Source organism: Onychomys torridus, chromosome 20 (assembly GCF_903995425.1).
Source record: "Onychomys torridus chromosome 20, mOncTor1.1, whole genome shotgun sequence".
Classification (NCBI taxonomy): Eukaryota; Metazoa; Chordata; class Mammalia; order Rodentia; family Cricetidae; genus Onychomys; species Onychomys torridus.
The window spans coordinates 31,314,885-31,327,820 of NC_050462.1; the positions used below are offsets into that span (position 1 = coordinate 31,314,885).

Genomic DNA, 12,936 nt, shown 5'->3' on the forward strand with positions numbered 1-12,936 from the left:
TCTCTCCCCACGTGTGTTTCACACAGGCCTGTCACCTCTATCCTCTTTAATAAAACTCTCCCGTGGTCTTGTCGTGTTCGGGGCGTGTTCCTAGCGCCGCATAACTACTAACATCAGGTATTTAAAAAGGGCTCCTATTCTCTCATATTTCTCATTTCTACATGTATGCTTTGAAGCTGAAGTACGAGTAACTAGGTTTCACGCAAACATGGGAGGTCTCTGTAAGAAGAGAATCTGCCTGTGTGCTCTGTTTAGCTTCTCTAGTGAAATCTACTGGGAAAGACTTATGTCAAGACAGGGTTTCTCTGTGTAGCTTTGTGCCTCTCCTGGAACTCGCTTTGGAGACAAGGCTGGCCTCGAACTCCCAGAGATCCGCCTGCCTCTACCTCCCGAGTAGTGCTGGGATTAACGGCATGTGCCACCACCGCCCGGCATGTTACCAGATTCTTAGCAGCCGAGACGACCCGCTGCACAGATGAAAAACTACAGGGAAATCAGCTCTCCTGGGGAAAGGTTGTGAGCTGTTGTGGTTACTATGGTAACACAACTTCCTCTTTCTCTTGAACTGTTTAGCTACACACTCCTATCTTTTCAGCTCTTTGGATCTGGCCTTACCTAAGACTAAGGAGGACGAACGGGTTTATGATAGAATACTCCACTGACTTAAAAGATGGGGCAGCCATCTCCCACCAGGTCATCATGACTCATGACCAGCGGCCTTGTATTTTTCATGACACTCTTGCCTGCCATAGTCTATTAATGTTTGCTTCCTTATTACCCTGGAATCATATAGGTACATTATATTTTCAAGATGTTTACCTATCTTTATTTTACTTTATTGAGATAAGCTATGTAGCCAAGGATGACTTTGAGCTCTTGGTGCCCCTGTCTCCTCCTCTAAGAGCTGGTATTTCAGGTACTCACCAACCACACCCCACGATAGGTACATTTTGGATGAAGAATCCAAGGGCAGGAGAACTAGGCCAAGTTCACACAGAAAATGGAAGAGAGGAAGCAACCCAAGCGGTCTCTTTTCATAGTAGCAATGGCTTTTGGACCTTGGTACCAACACCATGACTGGTGGTTTTACTCTTCTCTTCTCAGTGTTTCGGGGCTGTGGCATAGGAAAGCCATTACCTGACATCTCTGGGCTTCTTTTCCCCTAATGGTATCTTCTCCCTGCTAAAGGGCTTAGGCTAAATCATGGAATCTCATTTCCCTGTATCTTTAGATATGTGAAATCCATATTATACCACACTCTACACTTAACACCATCATGTGAAGATCTCTTTTATAGTCCCGAGAGACTTTGGCATTGGCCTATAAAGTCTTTCTCTCTACTCGATGCTGCAAGCCATAGAAATTTGAAGCAGGAATTCAGCTGACTATGGCAAAAGCTATTATCTGGAAGAGTCAAAAAACTCTTCCAGAGGATAAAGCCAAAACTCAAGAAGTCTTGGTGATGTTGGCTTTTGAATATATTAGCCATTTCCTGCAGTGAATTTCTTGTGTGCTGTTGTAGCTTTCTTATTTGATTCTTTTCCTAAGAACTTCTAACAGTGTGGTTGATTATCCATTGGGCACAATTTCCTCTATACTATTGGGGTATTTGGATAACATCACCCATCTGTACTGACGACAGTCACACAGTCAAGACCTCTTTTTTCAGGCCTTCTCCTTTTTAGCGTTAGACCCTGAAGTCTGCCTTTCTGTAATTATCTTCATTAGCAAGCATCTGGCCAGGGCCATCTTCAGACAGAAGTATTCTGAGATACTTCTCAAACATCCAAGGGCAGACTGCAGACAGATAAGCATTCAGACCACCTGCTAGTTTCCTAGTTGTCTCTTACGAAGACAACTGCCAAGGCCAGGCAGATGTTAGGTACAAAACTTTGTTTCTTGTACAAATTAAGCTTAAATCATCCTATTAGTCACTCCCCTTTTGGGTTGGAATAGGAAGCCTGACAGTCACTGCCTGATGTAAACTCTTATCTGCCTTTATGACCCTGGAAGAATTCAAGCCTTGTGGCCTTGCCTTGGCCAGAGAATTGCTGATTGTATGGGTATCTAACTGGAATTCTCAGAGACTTGGGGGGAACTAAGATAGGAGAACTAAGACAGAGCTAAAAGAGAACAGCAGAAGATGTAGAAGAAAGGAGCGAAGTATGTGAACAGAAAATAAAGCTGTGGAGAGAGAGAGAACCAGCTCAGAAGAATGAAGTGAATAGACTAAAGAGCTTTGTGTGTGTGGATTCATTTGATATCCTTAAGATTAGATTCCTCAGCTGGTTGTCAGATTCTTTCATGGACCCTGGGAAAAAGGTTATTAGGGGCCAGACCCCAGTAGTCTTTATTAATTTGAAATGTCTAGTGCTCACCTAGACCAACTCTATTCTGCTTTTTTTGTTTTTTTGTTTTTGTTTGTTTGTTTTTTTAACCAAATAGGTTGTGGAGACATAGCTTGGGCCTTACTAACCAGACTTGCTTTGCCTCCAAATTCTTATCATTTGGTTGTAACATTCTCCTCCTTGGTGCCTAATGTCTGCACTGTCTGCCATACTGGAGGTGGCTTCAGGCCTCTCATTTTTTTTCAGCCTATCATCACCAACTCTAACCTATTTTTCCATCTTGCAAGCCCAGGAGCTTGTATGCAACAGTTACAGATATATCAGACCAGCATTTCTCACTGGTCTTCCTCTTAGTAGTGTAACTAGAGTCAATAGTGCCTGCAGAAACCCCCCCCCCAGTCTGATGAGGGCCTCCACACACATGCACACAGGTGCATGCACACCATATGCAAACACACAGAGCCATAAATACACACGAATGCATGCGCTCACACACAAACATACATATGCATAGGGCTGGAGACCTGGCTAGGTGGTTAAGAGTACTGGGTGTTCTTTTAGAGGACCTGGGTTCAATTCCCAGCACCCACATGGCAGCTCACACTACTGTCTGTAACCCAGTTCCAGGGCATCTGATACTCTCCTTCTTGATACTCTCTTCTGGCCTCCTCTGACAGTAGGCACACATGTGGTACACATAGATACATGCAAGCAAAATAGCCATATGCATTAAATGAAAACAAATTTAGAAACAGGAAATGAAGACAGAACAATAGAATCCTAGGATATTTGATATACTCTGAGTTCCTGGACTAGATACTGGCATCCTCAGTAGTGTCCCAGGAAACTAGGGTGTTACATCCTGGAACCAGGAAATCCTGCTGAGGGAAGAAGGAACTTTTTCTCCAGTGACCTCCTTTCAAAGGGAACTGTCCTGGGCTTTCCTAGTGAAGATCCCTCCAGTTAAGGCCAGTTTTTCTCTATTCCCAATAACTAAAAGGGAGCAATCCCTTAAATACATTATATCAGGCTATCATGACCCTCTTACTAAAGCCAGAGAAATTCACAAGAGAAAGCTATCGACTGATGGTTTTCATCTTCCTAAGGTTGTGACCTTTTAATACAGTTCCTCACGTTGTACTGACCCCCAACCATAAAATTATTTTCATTGCTACTTCATAACTGTAATTTTGCTACACTTATGAATTGTAATATAAAATATCTGTGTTTTTCAATGGTCTTAGGTGACCCCTGTGAAAGGGTTGTTTGTCTCCCCAAAGGGTTGTGACCTGTAGGTGGAGTACTGTTGCAATAGACCAATAATCCTGATAAGAGTCGATGCCAAAATTCTTAGCAACATTATTACCAAATCAAATTCAGTAAAATATCAAAAAGGAGTACAACATGATCAAGTTGGTTTCATTTTTAGGGATGCAAGAATGACTTAACACAGTTCAGCACATCAACTGAATGGACACAATCCAGTCTCAATAGACACAGACAAGGGGTTTGGTAAAAATGGAACATTCCTTCGTGATAAAAATCCATGAGCAAATTAGACATAGAAAGTTCATACCTCAACATAATAAAAAGCTATACATAATAAATGCATAGTCAAAATTGTACTGAGCGTGTGTTACGGGGGATGGGGGCGTAGGTGGGGTGGGGAGAATTGAAATATATACTCATTATTTTTGAAAAGCTGTCCCTTGCTTCCTCAGAGCTCCTAGGACATGCCATATTGAACTGCTAACACGCATGATTGACTTTAGAAGGGTTGCATGTGATGTTAAACCCAGGGTGTACTTGAAACCCTAACAAGACCGTCTTCAAAGCACAGGCTGGCCCATTTCCAGTTTCACTCTTTGGAAGTTGTTCTCAAGGGGAGAAAAGGTATGTTACTTGTACAAAAACTTATTCACTGTGGCTAAACGACAAGGCGTTTTTTTCCTCAGTGCAGAAGTCCGAAGCCTGCCAAGGCCAATCCAGAACCAGTAAAACAGTAATATGATACCAGCGGCACTTTAAGCCCTCCGAGTATCCTTGCTTGTTGATTATCGGCATGTGGCCTTTCTGCTCAGGCTTCTTTAAATCTCAGGGTCACCTGACTCACTGCAGACATACAAAAGGAGAGAATGGTACTTATCAGAGTAGGGATACAACAGAGACAGTTTCCAGAAAAATTATTCAGAGAGACATCAACATCCAGAGGTAAGCCACATTGTGCCAGTTGAGTTATGACCCTCTGTCCTAGCTGGCTTTCTGTTCCTGTGCTAAAACACCATGACCAAGAAGCAATTTGCATATGAAAATGCCGTTTTCGTCATACAGCTTACACTGCATCATTTAGAGCTGATAAAGTAGAAACCTGGAGACCCCAAATTGAAGCAGAGGCCAGAGAGAAATGCTGCTTATTACTGTCTCACTCAGCTTGCATAACCCAGGAACACCTGCCAAGGGGTGGGTGAGCCCGCCCCTGCCCACATCAATCATTATCAGGAAAACACCTCCATGTGCACAGGCTAATCTGATGGAGGCAGTTCCTCAGCTGAGGGTTCCTCTTTCGAGATGTCTTGAATTTGTGTCAACTGGATAAAACTAACCGGCACAACTTCCAAAAACGCTGACATTCTCATCTCTTCTAACGAAGAAAGATGAGGTCCTTGCCGGTGCAATGGAGTTAAAAGGAGGCTATTTAGGTTCCTTTGCCTAGTATAACTGTTCTCCTTAGGAGTACAGACACAGAGAGAGACAGAGGGAGAGACAGAGACACAGAGAAAGAGAGAGACAGAGAGCAACAGAGACAATGAAATGAGACAGAGACCGAGGGAGGAGGAGAGCCATAGGAAAACAGACACAGGAGGAAGGGGTCATGGGAAGATGGAGACAGAGAATGGGCTTATTTGCCACGAGGCAAGCAGTTCCTGGGGCCAGCAGCAGCTGGCACAGTGCAGGGAGCATCCTCTTTGAGGCTCTGGGAGGAGCAGTCTGGCCCAGACCTTGACTTTAGGGTTCTAGCCTCCAGAAATGAGAGCGAATACACCCGCTAGTCATCTAGTTTGATGTACTCTGGGTACAGTAATTCTAGTAAACTCTGTACCTAGTTCTGATTTGGAGAGTGGGGGCAATACTTCTGTGGTGGGTATTGTGTTCCCTGAAATATTGTGTGTTCCCTGAAATAAACATATCTGGGGTCAGAGAACAAACAGCCACTAGAACAAAGCCAAAAATGGTGGCTAGAAAATGGGAAGAGTAAGCCATAGCAGAAGTTGGGCGGTGGTGGTACACGCCTTTAATCCCAGCACTTGGGAGGCAGAGCTAGCCGGATCTCTGAGTTCAAGGCCACTTTAGAAACAGCTAAGCATGGTGACCCATGCCTTTAATCCCAGAAACCCAACGTTTAATCCCAGGCAGTGACAGCAGAAAGAGAAAGATATATAAGTCATGAAGACCAGAAACCAGAGCAATTTAGAGTAAAGCATGTAGTTAGTTAAGCATCTGGTTGGTTAAGTGTTCAGGCTTTGGAGCAACACAGTTCAGCTGAGATTCATGTGGAGGAGGATTCAGAAGCTTCCAGCCTGAGGAAACAGGATCACCTGAGGAACTAGCAAGGTGAGATAGCTGTGGCTTGTTCTGCTTCCAGCAATCACCCCAATAACTGGCCTCAGGTTTGACTTCATTAATAAGAACTCTTTAAGATTCTTGCCACATACTTCCTTATGGCAGAATGGAGAGGATGATAACATAGCGCCGGATCTACTTAGAGAAAAGGTTTTCTTGGGTTCCACTCAGGGAGGTAAACACACACACACACACACACACACACACACACACACACACACACACACACACAGAGAGAGAGAGAGAGAGAGAGAGAGAGAGAGGGAGAGAGCAATCAAAAACAAAAAACAAAACCAAAACCCCAAGACAACACTGTTGTCCTTTTTCAAATTGCTGCTTTTTAAGCACCGCTGTCTGAATCAGCAACTGCAACTCCACTGCTACCAGCAGCGGTTTGGCTGCGAGGGCTCCCTCCCTCCGGCTCCAACTCTTGCAAAGCTAGGAAGGGAACTTAGGTAAACCTCTGTCCCTCTAGAGAACTCACAATTGATGCAAAGGTTAAGGTGGAATTCTGCTCTTCAGAGAGGCTGAATAGCAAATAGCTCACCTCCTCTCCTTGCTCCATCCAAAAAGCTCCACGGCTCTCCTGGCCCTCCCTATAAACCTTCTCCTCCCCCTGGCTCTCCCCTACCACTTCCTGTCAGCTAGTTGCTGACTGAGACTCAGCCCAGGTGAATTTTATTTACTCAAATACATCTTTGCGTCATTAAACAAATGTTCCAGAGCATAAACAAAAGGAACGCATCTTGAAATAAAATTCTACAACTCACAACTATACCTCTATGACAGAATCAGAAGCAGCAGTAGAGAAATCATTGACAGTCCGGTGTTGGGGTTTTATGCTGAGATAATGTTTTCTCATGTACCTGCAAAAATATTTTCTTGCTTTTAAGTTACATAAATTGTTTGACAGGTCAGATCACATTAAAACTGAAATTATAGTCTACTTTTAAAAGGTTATGTAATAAGTGTTAGATACTTAACATTATTTTCAGGGTTTTTTTTAGGATATTAAGTTCAGTATTAAAATAGGAGAGGAATTCTTGTGCAATGGCCACTTGGATGTTAACATATCAGTTGGTGCCATCACACACATAAATTATCATAATTATATATAACAAAAAGTTAGACAACTGTTTACGATATTGCCCCGGCTCAAATGCAAGAAAGTATCATGTCAAGGGGAGCAGGGGAGAACTTCAAAGTGTCTGGGAAAAGGACTTGAAGAAACAAAACACCAACACCAACAGCCCTGAAAGAAAAGAGGTTCCCAGCCGAGAAAAAAAGAGCTGTTCTCACAGAGGGAAGAAATAAGAAGGGAGTGACATTTGCGGGGGTGGGGGGTGGGGAGGTGTCAGTGGTGGAGAGCTTTGCTTACTAGGCTGGGTCTGATAGTACAAAAATAAACTGAATAAATAAGGAGCCAGTTCCCTGGGCTGGGGAGCTGCACTGAGACCCGCTGGTTGGCCCTGCGTGCAGTAGGGATTAACTATGATACCAAATAGAATGATTTTTGTTTAAGGCCAAAAGGGAGACTTCTGGCTTCTTTTTCTAAGGCCCTTGGAAGTTACTACTTCTTCCTTAAAAGAAAGGAGCTGGACAGACCGAAAAGTCAGCAGCTCTTTTGGGATCCATGACAAGAATTGAGGACAGGGCCAGCCAGGTGGTCTCAAAGAGACAAGCAGATACAGGGACTGAAACTTACCAGGGAGTAGAGAGCAGCCACAGGGTGAGAAATCTGTAACAGGAACTGATGAGTTGTTAGAGGCTCTAGGTGACTAAACCACCAGCCTGCGGGAGACTGGGCCTGTCATTGGTTAGTCATAGCCTGGGAGAGGCCGACTGTCTTCCAGGATGAATTTATAAACTACCGGTGGATCCCAGGGGAGGGACAGTCAATTTTCTGTTGTTGGATTTTTTGTTTTTTTTTGTTTTTTCTCGAGACATGGTTTCCCTGTGTAGCTTTTGCGCCTTTCCTGGATCTGGCTCCGTAGACCAGGCTGGCCTCAAACTCACAGAGATCCGCCCGGTGACAGCCAAATTTTTTAGTTGTTTCTACACTGGAGCGTGGATGGAGGATGGGGAAGGACACATATCCTATGGACAGGTCCAGACTCATGATCATAGGGGGACCCTGGATAAACTCAGAGTGTTCCAAACAGAACAGAATGTCGTGGATGGGAGAAAGGGACTTGTAGAGAAATAAAAGACTGAGGTTACCAAGGTAAAAATAGAAGCTAAAGAAACTGTAGCAGCCGGGCAGTGGTGGTGGCACACACCTTTAATCCCAGCACTCGGGAGGCAGAGCCAGGCGGATCTCTGTGAGTTCGAGGCCAGCCTGGGCTACCAAGTGAGTTCCAGGAAAGGTGCAAAGCTACACAGAGAAACCCTGTCTCGAAAAACAAAACAAAAATAAATAAATAAATAAATAAATAAATAAATAAATAAATTGCAGCAAAAAGCTGCATAGCAGCTGCAAAAGCAGGAAGTGACCTTTCAGCTTGCACGAGCACTGTCTCTGAGTCATTACTATGCCTTCTGGGTATCCTGTCCTTCAGACCCCGAAACAGCGGAGGCTGGTCCCCGGCAGGGAAGAGGAGCATTGATGTTGGTGTTTGGAGGGAGATAGGAGAGGGTGATGGGGTGAGAGTTACCAGAATGCTGTCCAATGAGAAAATAAAGATTATAGTTAAAACAGACAACCTTCAGGGAACTCAATTAAGGAAGCCCAGGGCCCATGCTTTTCTCTGTGTACCTCCAGGAATGCTACCATAAATACCAGAGGAAAATCCCTTGGCTTCTAGGGGAAGGGAGAAGTGACATTGAAATGCCTCAGAATATAATCATCATTCCATAAGGAATGACCATGTAATAAAAATCTAAACTCCTGCGATCTGCTCAGCACACAGCAGAACTGAATGAAGGAAAATACATAGTTTGAGGCCGCTTTTTCTGCCCTGTCCTGCCAAAGGGCAAAGGGAAGCTGAGAAACACTTAAATTCACAGTGCAGAGACATCAGCTCCTTTAAGAGCGGAGTCTCTATCATAGGGCTACACAAAGTCTTCCCTTCCTCATCAAGGTGAGCTGAGGTGCCCAGAAGCAGCATGTGGTGACACTCCCAGGTACTTGTTAGAACTCCGTGACTGTGGAGAGATGGAATGCGGAAGATCCAGGGCCCAGATTGTGGCGGACTATCTTTAGTCTCCTTAGTAGGGCATTTATATTATCAACCTCTGTGTTAGACTTAGGAATATCTTAACTATTAGACAAAAATGTTCGTAATGTGTTAATTTAGCAGATGCTGTTAAAGTTCTTGTGGGGGACACAAATGATGTCTACCTCCCATCTGAGATCTCAAGGACATACCCAAGCATGATTCCATGAAAGTTTACCCTGGGGAACTGATGAGTTTATTGGGCTCCCTTATTGAGCATAGGGGAGGGGTTACTTTACTAGCATGCAGGGCTCTCCCCCAAAGCCATACCAGAACTCTATCCAGTAGAGATAATTTTCCCATCACTGCAATGATGGAGCCCTCCCTACCCTAATCTCTTCCCCCCTCCTACTATAGACTCTAGCCCCTTTCCAGAGGCCTTGTACAGTAAGGGCAAAGTTACATACAGCAGGTGGTAGGGAGTGACTGGCTACTTAGGTGAGTCTCTTGACCCTCCTCACTCCTCTATGAGCTGATGCAAGTCATCAAGAAGTGCAGCTGGGATGATCATTATTTGCAAACAGGCACAGCTGAACTCCTCAAGATGGCAGCTGTTTGGTTCAGAGGCTAGTCCTGTACAACATCCAACATCTCTACCATTTCCTCCTGCTCTTACGTTCTTTCTGCCCTCCACTCCCACAAGGCTCCCAGAGGGCGGTGGCATAGATGTCTGTCCTCTAAATCCAATGAGGGAACAAGCCCTTGTGCTCTTTCATTTTGCTAACCGCTGTTAGCAACTTAGGGGCGGGGGTCTCTCTCTTACTACAAAACACGGACAAGGAAAAGGATGAACAACAGGAACAGAAAATTTTCCAAATGGCCATAGGCTGCAGTAACAAACAACGATTGTCAACACCGATGTGGAGAAGCATTTTAGCTTCGTTTAGCATCATTTACCCAATCACAGCGGTTGCTTTGCCACTGAAACCTGTGACTTCTCTGGCCACAAACTTTTGCTTCCCCGTACCAGGTACCAGATGTAACTCCTCCTCCCCCACTGTGGAGTTGTCCTTAAACCCAATCTGAAATTTGGGTCTACCCATAAGCACTCATTGCACTATGTAACACACTTTGCCTGGCACTTCCGTTGTCAAGTATCTAGGAACCAAGCTGAACAGGACTTCTAACCTCAATTCCCCCAGCATCCTTAGCAACAGCTAGCTAGCAGGGAGGAGGCACTTGGGTCCACTCCTAGCTCTGTTTCTCCAAGTCTGGCAGCCAAAGCATGCATTCTCTTTAGCAACGGAGTCTTAACGTTCCTTCTGGAATGCATCTAACAACTGTGGCAAAAGCCTTGATTGTTTCAGTGGCCTCGAAAGCCCCTGTAACCAACAACCCCGAGGAAGGTAACCCATTCCTGACACCGAGATACCCAGTAGTTTTACTTACGTGACAGCTGCGGTGATGAAATGCCATGGCCAAAAGGGACCTGAGGTGGGAAGGGTTTGGCTTACACTTCCGTGTCACAGTTCATCATGGAAAGAAGTCAGAGCAGGAACTCAGACAGGTCAGCTACCTGGAAACAGAAGCTGCTTGCAAGCTTTGTCTCTCAAGGATCATTCAGCTGCTGCTTTCATATAGAACCCAAGACCACCAACCAAGGGTGTCCATGCCCACAGTGGGCTGGACCCTTCCCACATCAATCACTAATTAAGAAAATGTCCTACCGCCGGATCTTAGGGAGGTATGTTCTCAATTGAGGTTCCCTCTTAGATGACTCTGGCTTGTCAAGTTGACATAAAAACCAACTGGCATACCAATTAATCTCCTCTTGGCTTCTGGGAGCATGTTTTTACCTTTTGGATACTCTTAACATTTGCAGGCACAGGCTACTGCAATCTCCCACAATTACCTTGATAGTTATCACTTGTGACTTTTCTAGCCACACCTGGCCATAGCCACACCTGGCCTTTTGCACCATTGTGCACTAAATCTCCATGCTTGCATCTTGCCTGTGCACTTACCTGTCTCTTAACCGAGTCTCCAACTCAGTAAAACAATCCAAGTTTAGTGTTAGGCCTACCCATGTGCAAGAAGACCTTCATACGGAGGCGGCCAGAACAACAGCGTCAAGTCTGGAGCCATGCCAAAATGAAGAGAGGCAGTGTGGAGATAACCCTTGGGGAAGCATTTGAATGTCTCTTGGTCCCTGTGAATGTCGGGTTATTACAGAAATTCAAAAATACAGGCAACTGTGGTCACCACTTCAGGGGAGTAGCTAGGAAGGGTGTCATCCTGAGAGACATTCCTTTGCAGCGGGTGTGTGGTAGGAATTGCCTGCACCTTTTGGTCACCTTTCCCCTTTACTCTTGGAATGACTTGCTGGTCTGATCTTAGAGCCCTCTGTAGGCTAACACAGTGTTCCATTGTCCACCAGTTTTGTCCCCCAAGGCTTCTGGCTAGGTGCAAGTCCAGCCACATCTGTATTCAGAACATGTGGAGAGGCACTTTGCCTGGCTCCTCCCCTCTCAACATGCTCCTATTGCTTTAGCACCTTGTGAACATTTTATATTTTACATCCAGATCCAAAATGGTTAGACTGGCCCTCTTCATTCAGGTCCTCATAGTTCAACTGCCACTGATGTCCTACACTGGTCTCACAGCTCTGGTTTAATGTCTTTCTTAGTCTCCTGCCTTGGCCTGTGAACTGGCCATCAAACACCACCTCCCAACACCCAGTTCCTTTAGTAGCACCTGCCTTTCTATTGTTTCCTGCCCCTGATCTTCACGAGAACCTCAGCTGAGGACAAGCACTAGCCAGTCATACTGGCTTGTATGAGCCAGTTCCCCAGGGACTGATTGCCCTGAGATAGCCTTAGATTGGGAAGCCTTTTCCTTAAGAAGGGATGGTTGGGTTATATTGCTCAGCTTTTCTGCTCCCCCAGCATTCAAATCGATCCCATCTGCCCACATGTCCCACAGCCTCACAAGGCAGTCGGCAAGAGGCTCCTCCACTGCTTGTTTGAAAGTCTTCCCCAGCTCCAATAGGTCCTGGCACTGAATATTCTGATTATTGTAATTTTTGGCTGTTAAGACCTCTGTCAGCACACTGGAGCATATGCTTTCTCTCCCTCTGGATCGAAGGTAGGTAGGGCCTGAGGAGAGCCTTCTGTTATTTCTATGTAACTCCCTTCCTCGGCCACCTGGCTCATCCCACGGATTTTGGTGACCTAGGAGGGGTTCTGTAATTTAGGTCCTCTTCCCTCTTTGGCCCCCAGCTGTAAAAGACAGTGGGCAAAGATCTCTACTTTTCCTCCATTTTCATCCAATTTTCCTGCAAAGTCAGAGATCAGTAGCTGGGACTCCAACCTTAGATCCATTTCTGGCCCCAGTTCCCTCCTTACACCTGTGTTGAACTTATTACACAAAGCAGCATCCAGGCTGCCTGTGCAGCTGCTTGCTGATGTGCTTGCCCGGTGTATTACTATCAGGGGTCATAATGTCTGCTTTACGGCTTTGGTTGATCTCAAAGCATCCCAGGGCAGACCTCATCTATATGTCATGCATACCACTTCATACCTAGAAGACGGTCACCCAAGTTTGCCCCTACAGACGGCCTCTGCCCAGGTATCCTGACCGTAGTGATATTGCTCACTACTCTCTGCCCTGTTTATGTCCTGACCAGTAGTCCTATAGGGAGGGACAATCCACCATGCCAAAATTTCTTCTGTAATTATTCCTCAAATCAACTTCATTTTGCTTGTTTATCTCATTCCCCATACTAAAAACAACACCATTGCTCTTCCCAAACT

General features: G+C 45.2%; 1 protein-coding gene across 1 annotated transcript in view; it reads right to left on the bottom strand.

Annotated features, from left to right (window-relative positions):
* The window catches only part of Glipr1 (GLI pathogenesis related 1), a 34,869-nt gene extending 24,251 nt beyond the window's left edge, over positions 1-10,618 (bottom strand). Inside the window, exon 1 of the mRNA XM_036170182.1 lies at positions 10,574-10,618. The gene's annotated coding sequence lies outside the window, so the exon portion shown is untranslated. The remainder of the gene's footprint in view (positions 1-10,573) is intronic.
* Positions 10,619-12,936: the final 2,318 nt, after the last annotated feature.